Consider the following 13274-nt stretch of genomic DNA (forward strand, 5'->3'; position numbering starts at 1 on the left):
GGTCAATTTCTCACCTTACATAAGAGTTTATACTTCGTAATGGGAAGGTGAATGTGACACCTAACTTGCCTCGGCAGTAGTGAGCATATTTGCCTATAATTATGTAATGCAAAAAGGGATGACACTCAATAGACGGTGTTAACACACCGCTCCTATATAATGCATGTCAATGAGCAGACGGTGAAACAAGCAGCGAGAGGAAACGTTTTGTGTGTAAGCAGGCGAGGGCAGAAGCAGAGGCACCACGAAAAGCACTCCCACTGTGGGAGTAAGCGACCGCACAGGTGACACATACTGGAGAGCAAGTTATGGGAGACCAGAAGTAGGATAGAGAGAAGCTCTAGAAAACTGCATTTCGGAATTCCAAATGGATACTAACGAAACCAGTGACGCAGTTGATCACATGAGCAGCAAATGATACACATGTGATGGATGCATGTAACTTTTAGGTGCCTGGAGCGGGCGCAAAACGTCCGATTGGAGGAAACGAACTAGGGAGGAGTAAAGTGCTGAGATTTCTACGCAGTTCAATGGTAGAGACCTTACGCAACTCGCCCTTTTTTCAGATGATATCTTGCGAACCATGGATGAAGGGTACCAGACGGATGCCATATTCCTTGACTTCCGGAAAGCGTTTGACTCGGTGCCCCACTGCAGACTCCTAACTAAGGTACTAGCATATGGGATTGGTTCCCAAGTATGTGAGTGGCTCGAAGACTTCTTAAGTAATAGAACCCAGTACGTTGTCCTCGATGGTGAGAGTTCATCGGAGGTGAGGGTATCATCTGGAGTACTCCATGGAAGTGTTGTAGGTCCGCTGTTGTTTTCTATCTATAAATGATCTTTTCAATAGGGTGGATAGCATTGTGTGGCTGTTTGCTGATGATGCTGTGGTGTACGGGAAGGTATCGTCGGTGAGGATACAAAATGACATGGACAGGATTTATGATTGGTGTAAAGAATGGCAGCTAACCCTAAATATAGATAAATGTAAATTAATGCAGATGAATGGGAAAAAGAATCCCGTAATGTCTGACTACTCCATTAGTAGTGTAGCGCTTGATACAGTCACGTCGATTAAATATTTGGGCGTAACACTGCAGAGCGATATGAAGTGGGACAAGCATGTAACGGCAGTTGTGGGGAAGGCGGATAGTCGTCTTCGGTTCATTGGTAGAATTTTGGGAAGATGTGGTTCATCTGTAAAGGAGACCGCTTATAAAACATTAAAACGACCTATTCTTGAGTACTGCTAGAGCGTTTGGGATCAGGTCGGATTGAGGGAGGACATAGAAGCAATTCAGAGGCGGGCTGCTAGATTTGTTACTGGTAGGTTTGATCATCACGTGAGTGTTGCGGAAATGCTTCAGGAACTCGGGTGGGAGTCTCTGGAGGAAAGGAGGCGTTCTTTTCGTGAATCGCTACTGATGAAATTTAGAGAACCAGCATTTGAGGCTGACTGTAATACAATTTTACTGCCGCCAACTAACATTTCGCGGAAAGACCATAAAGATAAGATAAGAGAGATTAGAGCTCGTACAGAGGCATATAGGCAGTCATTTTTCCCTCGTTCTGTTTGGGAGTGAAACAGGGACAGAAGATGCTAGTTGTGGTACGAGGTACCCTCCGCCACGCACCGTATGATAGATTGCGGAGTATGTATGTAGGTGTAGATGTAGAGTGTTTCTACAAAATAAGAGGAACGCTGCTATTGGTAAAAAAAAACTGTGATGTGGAGAACAAAACAACCCAGGTGGGGAGACAATTCAGCTACCAGAAGGGTGAGAGGGTAATTTTGGAACAGTCTTCTCTGAACTGGCATCAAGCGCAGAATGGGGCGCATAACGCTCTGTACGATGCAGACGAAAATTTTGAGTGAACACTGCGTTCACTGCGGCTGACATTCAGCTACAGATTAGCTGCAGCGTCGTTGAGTTCCAACTGTGGAGAAACGAACCAGCAAGTTATTAATTGTCCTTGCGAGGACTGAGAGAGCATTTTAATATGCACGCTGTTCCAGCCGTGCGTGTGCATATCGCTATACTCCAAGACTAGGGATGAGTACACCTTTTCTCACATAACGAGAAACGTAGGTAGAGTTTCTGCTAGAAAAATCAGCAAAGGCTTAATTAGTTTTTATAGGAATTTCAGTGGGCCAGAGCAGCCATGCAGATGACAGCTCAACGCAGCTAAGGTAAATACCACGAGCAGAGGTGTCAATTTGTTGGTTCACCAGCTTGCGTCCGCTGTTAACTCGAGCGACCTTGGGTAACCTTTTGCTCAACTTGTCACAAAACTAACCATCGTCCATACACTTGATTGTCATCCTAAACAGTACCGAACTTTGAACTGGAATCAAATGATTTATCGTAGTACTGGCCAACATCATGACGTAGTCATAAGAATAATTTTGTCAAGAAACTTCTAGTTAAAAGTTCCCATTGTTGTGTTTATGATTATTTCACTTTCTGAGGACGAGATACCTTCGTTTGACAACTGGCGTTACATTGTCAAACTGTAAACTGTGTAAATGCGTGTATTTCTGTGATAAGATTTCAACATTAAATCAAAAATTATTTACAGCTTACACAACTGTTGTTCTGATGTCAAAACCTTGCAATGTACTCCATTTCGTGGATTTGAATGGGAATCATACCATACGATTACTTTAAGAAGTTGTATAATTATGAAACTTCCTGGCAGATTAAAACTGTGTGCCCGACCGAGACTCGAACTCGGGACCTTTGCCTTTCGCGGGCAAGAGCTCTACCATCTGAGCTACCGAAGCACGACTCACGCCCGGTAATCACAGCTTTACTTCTGCCAGTATCCGTCTCCTACCTTCCAAACTTTACAGAAGCTCTCCAGTTTCGCAGGAGAGCTTCTGTAAAGTTTGGAAGGTAGGAGACGGATACTGGCAGAAGTAAAGCTGTGAGTACTGGGCGTGAGTCGTGTTTCGGTAGCTCAGATGGTAGAGCTCTTGCCCGCGAAAGGCAAAGGTCCCGAATTCGAGTCTCGGTCGGGCACACAGTTTTAATCTGCCAGGAAGTTTCATATCAGCGCACACTCCGCTGCAGAGTGAAAATCTCATTCTGTATAATTATGTTTACCTCAGGTCAGATTGAAGCGGTATTGAAGTTACTGTGCACCTAAAACCAACGAAAAATGACAAAATTACATTGATATTAACGAAACCATAATGCAACGTCTGGAATTTTTTCACTAGAAATTGTAAATAGCTCTTATGAAATAGACCCAGAACTGTCATAATATCGTACAATTGTTCTATTTTGTTAAAAAAACCGATAAATACTATAAAACTAATGCGAGGTAAGAGTGGTCGAAGGCGAAAGTGGAACTCTCTCAGTGATTAGAATGGCGGCAGTGGTTCCACAACTATTGCACGCTATCGCTGACAGACATGAAGACGACGTGGCCAGGAACTTTGTCACAGCCTTCTGCGAAGACGACCCGCCTTTGCAGTTACTGGAAGCTATTCATAAGCTTTGTCTGTCAAACAACAGGCAGGCCAAACAGTAGACGGAACAAACGTGCGGGGACGTACGGCAGCACAGAGCTCGACTGCTGGCCCTGAGAAACCGTATATGTGTCAGGTCCTTGTAGTTCTTCTGTAATACCCGGCGACTGGATAAAACGTTCACGTACAAATGTATACAAAGAAAATATACTCTAGTCTATAGAAAAACTATTGAAATATCCGTAGTTTCACATGTATTGGAAATTCTCTCTTACCGTTAGAAAAGAAATGAATTACGTTTTCTAATGAAGTCATTGTTAACTGATATAGTACCTGCAGGGTTTCAGTTTCCTAATTTTCATGTCACTAACGGCCTGTTGAGTACGATACAATTTCGTCCTGCATGATATACAGCTCAAAACAGTAATGCCTTATATGCTGTAATGTCTCCTCCTTCCGATGGGTGAGTTTTTTAACTATTTTAAAGTAAGAAAATAAAATGTTCAAGAAGGAAGTTAGCATCACATTAACGAGAACAAGAGGATAACGAAAACAAACAAGTAGGCTTTAGAATTAAAAAGCTGAAAAATCTGCTGTTGCGTGTATAATTTTCAATTAAATACCTGTTCTCTTTGTGGAACTGAAGCATGAAGCTCAGAAGTCGTCGTTGGAAAGTGGCGGAGCCTACTGACATGGCAAAGCAATTATTTTCATGATAACAGTAATGACGGTCGAACTTCGTTACAATTATAAACAGCGGGTTCAAATGATGAGCGTTGCAATATGGCAAAACAGTAGCGCGCGTGCTACGCGATCGCTGCGTCATGGAATATACACTCCTGGAAATGGAAAAAAGAACACATTGACACCGGTGTGTCAGACCCACCATACTTGCTCCGGGCACTGCGAGAGGGCTGTACAAGCAATGATCACATGCACGGCACAGCGGACACACCAGGAACCGCGGTGTTGGCCGTCGAATGGCGCTAGCTGCGCAGCATTTGTGCACCGCCGCCGTCAGTGTCAGCCAGTTTGCCGTGGCATACGGAGCTCCATCGCAGTCTTTAACACTGGTAGCATGCCGCGACAGCGTGGACGTGAACCGTATGTGCAGTTCACGGACTTTGAGCGAGAGCGTATAGTGGGCATGCGGGAGGCCGGGTGGACGTACCGCCGAATTGCTCAACACGTGGGGCGTGAGATCTCCACAGTACATCGATGTTGTCGCCAGTGGTCGGCGGAAGGGGCACGTGCCCGTCGACCTGGGACCGGACCTCAGCGACGCACGGATGCACGCCAAGACCGTAGGATCCTACGCAGTGCCGTAGGGGACCGCACCGCCACTTCCCAGCAAATTAGGGACACTGTTGCTCCTGAGGTATCGGCGAGGACCATTCGCAACCGTCTCCATGAAGCTGGGCTACGGTCCCGCACACCGTTAGGCCGTCTTCCGCTCACGCCCCAACATCGTGCAGCCCGCCTCCAGTGGTGAATGGAGGGACGAATGGAGACGTGTTGTCTTCAGCGATGAGAGTCGCTTCTGCCTTGGTGCCAATGATGGTCGTATGCGTGTTTGGCGCCGTGCAGGTGAGCGCCACAATCAGGACTGCATACGACCGAGGCACACAGGACCAACACCCGGCATCATGGTGTGGGGAGCGATCTCCTACACTGGCCGTACACCTCTGGTGATCGTCGAGGGGACACTGAATAGTGCACGGTACATCCAAACCGTCATTGAACCCATCGTTGTACCATTCCTAGACCGGCAAGGGAACTTGCTGTTCCAACAGGACAATGCACGTCCGCATGTATCCCGTGCCACCCAACGTGCTCTAGAAGGTGTAAGTCAACTACCCTGGCCAGCAAGATCTCCGGATCTGTCCCCCATTGAGCATGTTTGGGACTGGATGAAGCGTCGTCTCACGCCGCCTGCACGTCCAGCACGAACGCTGGTCCAACTGAGGCGCCAGGTGGAAATGGCATGGCAAGCCGTTCCACAGGACTACATCCAGCATCTCTACGATCGTCTCCATGGGAGAATAGCAGCCTCCATTGCTGCGAAAGGTGGATATACACTGTACTAGTGCCGACATTGTGCATGCTCTGTTGCCTGTGTCTATGTGCCTGTGGTTCTGTCAGTGAGATCATGTGATGTATCTGACCCCAGGAATGTGTCAATAAAGTTTCCCCTTCCTGGGACAATGAATTCACGGTGTTCTTATTTCAATTTTCAGGAGTGTATTTCCAACACATTTAACAGACTGAACCACAAAAGATTTAACCGTTTAGAGAATCACAGTGTTAGATATAATATTTCCAAAAGAAACATAATTAAGTTATGATTATTTATTATTTCAGAATAAATCTCAGGAGCACACTAATTGCAGGACCTGATAATCCAGTGGCACACTGTGCCCGTCCATTAGATTTTGTGAAGACACGTTCGATGCCACTATATGGGTTCCGAAGAGATATGTAATCGCTATTATGTTTATTTGTTTCTCTACTGTGGATGCTATTTTATATTATTTGCGATGTCAATGTTATTCTTCTATTCAGCTGTCTTGTCTCCGTATTGTGGCAACGTTTGGTGATAGTAAATAAATGTGTTTGTTTGTGTGTGTGTGTGGGGGGGGGGGGGCCTGTTTGTGTGCGTGTGTGTGTGTGTGAGGGAGAGAGAGAGAGAGAGAGAGAGAGAGAGAGAGAGAAACTTTCCATTCAATGCGCGCGCACACACACACACACACACACACACACACACACATACGTACGCACACGCACACACACGCGCGGGCGTTGCGAGAGAGGGGGAGAGACAGACAGATGTGCTGAGCAATCTCGTATATTTCATAAGTGGAACCAGTAGATAAAATAAACTACACAAGGCCATTACAGTTAAAAGCGCATTTCCCTTGACAACTTTGCTTTTTGTGAGAAAAGCGGAACAGTACTGAAACAAATCTTTGTATTACATTATGTCAGCTACAGGATTATTTTGCCTGAAGAAAAGTTTCTATCTATGTAAAGAATTAATATCTTTCTCCAATTTTCGATTGACAATGACTCGTCCTTCACATGTTTTAAAACAATGAACAACCGAAAATGAAATGACACAATGGTCTCATACAGATATGATTTCATGTATGTAGACTGAAGTGGCGAGTGAAAATTTGTACCAAGGCCGGGAATTCTTCTCCTGTGCTATCCTCTTCATCTCAGAGAAGCACTTGCAACTTACGTCCTCAGTTATTTGCTGGATGTACTCCAATCTCTATATACCTCTACAGTTTTTGCCCTCTACAGCTCCTTCTAGTACCATGGAAGTCATTCCCTCATGTCTTAACAGATGTATCATCCTGTCCCTTCTCCTTACCAATGTTTTCCACGTATTCCTTTCGTCTCCGATTCTGTGCAGAACCTCCTCATTCCTTATCTTATCTGTCCACCTAATTTTCAACATTTGTCTGTAGCACCACATCTCAAATGCTTCAATTCTGTTATGTTCCGGTGTCCCCACAGTCCTTGTTTCACTACCATACTAAAGATGAACATTCTCAGAAATTTCTTCCTCAAATTAAGGCTGATATTTGGTATTAGTACTCTTTTCTTGGCTAGGAATGCCTTTTTTGCCATAGCTAGCTTGCTTTTAAAGTCCTCCTGCTCCGTCCGTCATCGGTTACTTTACTGCCTAGGTGGCAGAATTCATTAACTTCATCTACTTCATTACCATCAATCTTGATGTCAAGTTTCTCGCTGTTCTGATTTCTATTACTTCTCATTACCTTCGTCTTTCTCCGATTTACTCTCAAACCATACTGTGTACTCATTAGACTGTACACTCCGTTCAGCACATCATGTAATTCTTCTTCACTATCATTCAGAATAACAATGGCATCAGCGAATCGTATCATTGAAATCCTTTCACCTTGAATTATAATTTCACTCCTGAACCTTTCTTTTATTTACATCTTTGCTCCCTCCTTCTACAGATTGAACAGTAGGGCCGAAAGGTTACATCCTTGTCTTACTACACTTTTTAATACGAGCACTCCGATCTTGGTCATCCACTCTCATTATTCCCCTTTGGCCGTTGTACATATCGTATATGAACCGTCTCTCTCTATACTTTATCCCTATGTTTTTCAGAATTTCGAACATCTTGCATCATTTTACATTGTCGAACGTTTTTTCCAGGTCGACAAATCATATTAACGTGTCTTGTTTTTTCTTTAGTCTTGCTTCCATTATTATCCGCAAGGTCAGAATTACTTCTCTCGTGCCTTTACCATTCCTAAAGTCAAACTGATCGTCATATAGCGCATCCTCAATTTTCTTTTCCATTCTTCTGTATATTATTCTTGTAAGCAACTTGGATGCATGAGCTTTAAACTGATTGTGCGATAATTCTCGCACTTCTCAGCTCTTGCCGTCTTCGGAATGCTGCCGAAAGTTAGATGGTATTTCGCCAGACCCATACATTCTATACACCAACGTGAATAGTCGTTTTGTTGCCACTTACCCAAATGATTTTAGAAATTTTGATGGAATTTTATCTATCCCTTCCGTCTTATTTGTCTTTCAGTCCTCCAAAGCTCTTTTAAATTCTGATTGTAATACTGGATCTCTTTTAAATCGTTCCTGTTTCTTCTTCTGTCACATCAGACAAATCTTCCCTCCCCTTCATAGAGGTTTTCAAGGTATTCTTTCCACCTATCTGCTCTCTCCTCTGCATTTAACGGTAGAATTCCCGTTGCACTCATAATGCCACCAAAGGTTGTTTTGACTTTCCTGTATGTTGAGTCTGTCTTTCCGACAATGATTTCTATTCCGATGTCTTCACATGTTTCCTGCAGCTATTTCGTCTTAGCTTCCCTGCACTTCCTATTTATTTCGTTCCTCAGCGACTTTTATTTCCCAGAACATTTTTATACTTGCTTCTTTCACTTAATCAACTGCAGTATTTCTTCTGTTACCCATGGTTTCTTCACAGTTACCTTCTTGGTGCCAATGTTTTACTTCTCAACTTCTGTAAGGACCTTTTTAGAATTGTCCTTCCTGCTTTAACTCTACTGCGTACTGAGCTGTTCCTTATTGCTGTACCTATAGCCTTAGAGAACTTCGAACGTAGCTAGTCATTCCTTAGCACTTCTGTATCCAAATTCTATGCGTGTTTACTCTTCCTGACTGATCTCTTAAACTTCACCCTACTCTTCATCACTACTACACTACGGGCCATTAAAATTCCTACACCACGAAGATGACGTGCTACAGACGAGAAATTTAACCGACAGGAAGACGATGCTGTGATACGCAAATGATTAGCTTTTCATAGCATTCACACAAGGTTGGCGCCGGTGGCGACACTTAAAACGTGCTGACACAAGGAAAGTTTCCTACCGATTTCTCATACACAAACATCAGTTGACCGGCGTTGCCTCCTGAATCGTTGTTGTGATGCCTCGTGTAAGGAGGAGAAATGCGTACCATCAAGTTTCCGACTTTGATAAAGGTCGGATTGTAGTCTATCGCGATTGCGATTTATCGTATCGCGACATGGGTGCTCGCGTTGGTCGAGATCCAATGATTGTTAACAGAATATGGAATCGGTGGGTTCAGGAGGGTAATACGAAACACCGTGCTGGATCCCAACGGTCTCGTATCACTAGCAGTCGAGATGGCAGGCATCTTATCCGCATGGCTGTAACGGATCGTGCAGCCACGTTTCGATCCCTGAGTCAACAGATGGGGACGTCTGCAAGACAAAAACCGTCTGCACGAACAGTTCGAAGACGTTTGCAACTGCATCGACTATCAGCTCGGAGACCGTGCCTGCGATGGTTTACTCAACGGCGAACCTGGGTGCACGAATGGCAAAACGTCATTTTTTCGGATGAATCCAGGTTCTGTTTACAGCATCATGATGGTCGCATCCGTGTTTGGCGACATCGTGGTGAACGCACATTGCAAGCGTGTATTCGTCATCGCCATACTGGAGTATCACCCGGCGTGATGGTATGGGGTGTCATTGGTTACACGTCTCGGTCACCTCTTGTTCACAATGACGGCACTTTGAACAGTGGACGTTACATTTCAGATGTGTTACGACCCGTGGCTCTACCCTTCACTCGATCCCTGCGAAACCCTACATTTCAGCAGGATAATGCGTGACCGTATGTTGCAGGTCCTGTATAGGCTTTTCTGGATACAGAAAATGTTCGACTGCTGCCCTGGCCAGCACATTCTTCAGATCTCTCAACAACTGAAAACGTCTGGTCAACGGTGGCCAAGCAACTGGCTCGTCACAATACGCCAGTCACTACTCTTGATGAACTGTGGTATCATGTTGAAGCTGCATGGGCAGCTGTACCTGTACACGCCATCCAAGCTCTGTTTTACTCAATGCCCAGGTGTTTCAAGGCCGTTATTACGGCCAGAGGTGGTTGTTCTGGGTACTGATTTCTCAGGATTTGTGCATCCAAACTGCGTGAAAATGTAGTCACATGTCAGCTCTAGTATAATATATAATGAATATATAATGAATACCCGTTTATCATCTGCATTTCTTCTCTGTGTAGCAATTTTATGGCCAGTCGAGTAGATTGTGTTCTAAGTTTATATCTGCTCTTGGGCACACCTTCCAATCCAGTATCTGATTTGAGGATCTCTACCTGATCATGATGAAATCTGAAATCTTCCCGTATCACCCGGCGTGTCCCAAGTTACCTTCTTCTCTTGTGATTCTTGAACTGGCCGCCTTTAGGGGAAATTTTCCACTCGTAGGCCAAGAGAGTAAGTATGACTATAACGATACTTTACGAACACCCTTTATTAATATTATCGCACTATGGTGATATCTCCATCTTTTATGGCTATTACACATTCCTCTTAGAGAGAAATTAGAAACGTCAAAGTTTCATCACATTTCTCAGTATTTATTGACGACAATGCAGCAGTAGCATACATTGACATTGTTGGGAGGGGGGGGGGGGGTGCAGAAGATATGGGATACCTGCTAATATGGTGTTGGACCTCCTTTTGCCCGGTGTAGTGCAGCAACTCGACGTGGCAGACTCGAGAAGTCGCTGGGCTGGAAAACCCCTGCAGAAACAATGAGTCATGTTACCTTTACGGTCTTCCATAATTACGAAAGTGGTGCAGTGCAGCATTTTGTGCATGAACTAACCTCTGTATTACGTCCCATAAATGTTTATAGGGATTCACGTCGGGTGGTCTGGGTGCGAAATCATCCGCTCGAACTATCCAGAATGTTCTTCGAACCAATTGCAAAGAATTTTGGCCCGGTGACATTGTGCATCGCCGTCCATGAAAATGAAGTCCATAAATGGGCGCAAATGGTGTCCATTTCCAGTCACTGATCGGATCAGTTGAACCAGAAGAACCAGTCCATTTCGTGTAAACACAGTCCACACCGTTATTAAGTCATCATCAGCTTGCACAGTGCCTTGTTGTCGACTTTGGTCCATGGCTTCTTGGGGTTTGTGCCGCACTCGAAACCTGTCATCAGCTCCTACCAGTTGAAATCGGGACTTGTCTGCTGAGGGTGCGGTTTTCCAGTCGTTTAGAGCCGAACCGAGATGGTCACTAGATCAGGAGAAGCGCTGCAGTCGATATCGTGGTGTTAGCGAAGGCTCTTGCGTCATTCGTCTGCTTCCATAGCCCATTAACACCAATTTCGCAGCACTGTCCTAACGGATACGTTCGTCGCACGCCTCACATTGATTTCTGCGGTTATGTCAAGCAGTGTTACATGACTGTTATCACTGAAAACACAGTTGCTCTGGGTCGTTAAGTGAAGGACGTCGGACACTGCGTTGTCTGTGGTGAGAGATAACGCCGGAAATTTGGTATCTTCGGCACACTGTTGACACTGTGGATCTCTGACTACTGAATTCCCTAACGATTTCCAGAGTGGACTGTCCCACGCATCTACCTATTCTACCTCCAAACTCTGTTAATAGCCGTCGTGGGACCATAATCATGTCTGAAACCTTTTCACGTGAATATTCAGAATAAAAATGACAATGTGCCGTTTTATAACTTGCATGCGCATTACTACCGACATTGTAAATGTCCATGTCGCTAACCCATGACTTTTGTCACGTCAGTGTATTGCTTTAATACGGACGGTGGTCACAATAAAAGTGCTAGTGTAAGGGATTCTCAAGTGGGCTTGAGGAGAGGTGATGGAAGGTCATAACTAAGAACCATAATCTCGATCCAGACATCAAATAAGACTCAAGTACTTCTCTTGGCGGTAGTCAGTGTTGGTCTTTGGTGACGGTCTAGTATTCGAACCGAGACTTCTGCAGCTCGGGGCAAATACATTTCCAATGGGGCCAATTGATAGCTCCCTGTAGCAACAGTCAAAACTTCAAACAATAAACAAGTTTCATTTCCACTTACATTGCTGAGACAATGACGAGCGCAAACTCCCCACTAACAATCTCGTCGCTTCGTTAGAAACGTATTGTACGAAATTTGCTGCTCAAGTTTGTTCGGGGACATCACAATTGAAATTGTCATAGAAGTTCAAGGATAAAAAGGTTACTACCAGAACCTGAGTATAAAACACATCCAGCATCAAGCACACAACTGAGCAGGGCAGAAAATGAGAGTAAAGGTTTTGTTAGTGTTCCAACGGAACGGAGGATTCACCGAATACCACATAAGGCCGTTGGTGAAGAACTATTTATCACTGACCGTAAAAGTCTAAGACAAATTTCTGTCCTAGAGGTAACGGCTGGACGCAAAGGAAAAAACACAAAAATGTGATATGTAGAAAGAACCACACAGTGTGGAGAAAATGAATCCAAGACGACAGCGTTTAGAGCAGCACGTGACAAACCATTCGATGCAATAGTATTTTATGTAGGAACGCCTATGGAGCACATCCACTTGACAAGCCCACAAGTGCAGTGATGCTGTTTTGGTGGCTGGAGGGAAATCGTAAGATGTATGAAAGATTTTCAGAAGTAGTGGTTTCTGAACATGTCTCCATCCACATACCTTGCGACAGTACACCTTTGTATGAGTCAATTAATGATGATGAAGTTTCCCAAATAAGATAAATGATAAGGTCGTTATTTCTTCGGGGATTGCCGTTATTGCGAAGTAGATTCCTGCTGAGAGAGCCGTATCGCGCCAGCGTCAAATTTCAATTTGCGACTGCGTTTAAGCGTAATTAGAGCCTCCGCCGTTAACGTCTTGACAAATAAAGGGACGGCCTTGAGCCTTCAGAAAGGAAGCGCGGGGCTGCACCGCCGCTGGGTGTGCTTCGAGCGTCAGTGTTTGCGCTGCGCTCTCATTACGTGGTTCGCAGACCGCCTCACCTAAGTAAACCCAGCCTTGAAAGCATCTCTGGTACTTTCCCTTTTGGCTAACATTGTGACCAACACCCTTTATGGGAGGGTGATGTAGTCGTTTCGCACTCTTTTTTCCGTTCTGTAAAACATGTTTCGCTCGGCATGAATTTCACTCCTCACTGTCACGGTAACTACTGAGTTACAGTCAGCATTATATGCGAAGATCTTCATTATTTTAGACGACCCAAAACTAAATAGAACACAAACGTCCATTAAAAAATAGTGGTTGTACTATTAAGTGTAATACAGAATATTCTGAATAGAGTGAGGGGAAAGTGAAGATTACTTCCGGTGGTGACAGAAATGCCTTTATACAGGATCGGCCACGAAAGATCGGAGGAAAGCAGAAGCAAAGAAGGCGTAAATAACACAGCAAATACCTCATTTTATCTACAGAAGGATGTATAGGG

The sequence above is a fragment of the Schistocerca gregaria genome, chromosome 2 (assembly GCF_023897955.1).
Source record: "Schistocerca gregaria isolate iqSchGreg1 chromosome 2, iqSchGreg1.2, whole genome shotgun sequence".
Classification (NCBI taxonomy): domain Eukaryota; kingdom Metazoa; phylum Arthropoda; class Insecta; order Orthoptera; family Acrididae; genus Schistocerca; species Schistocerca gregaria.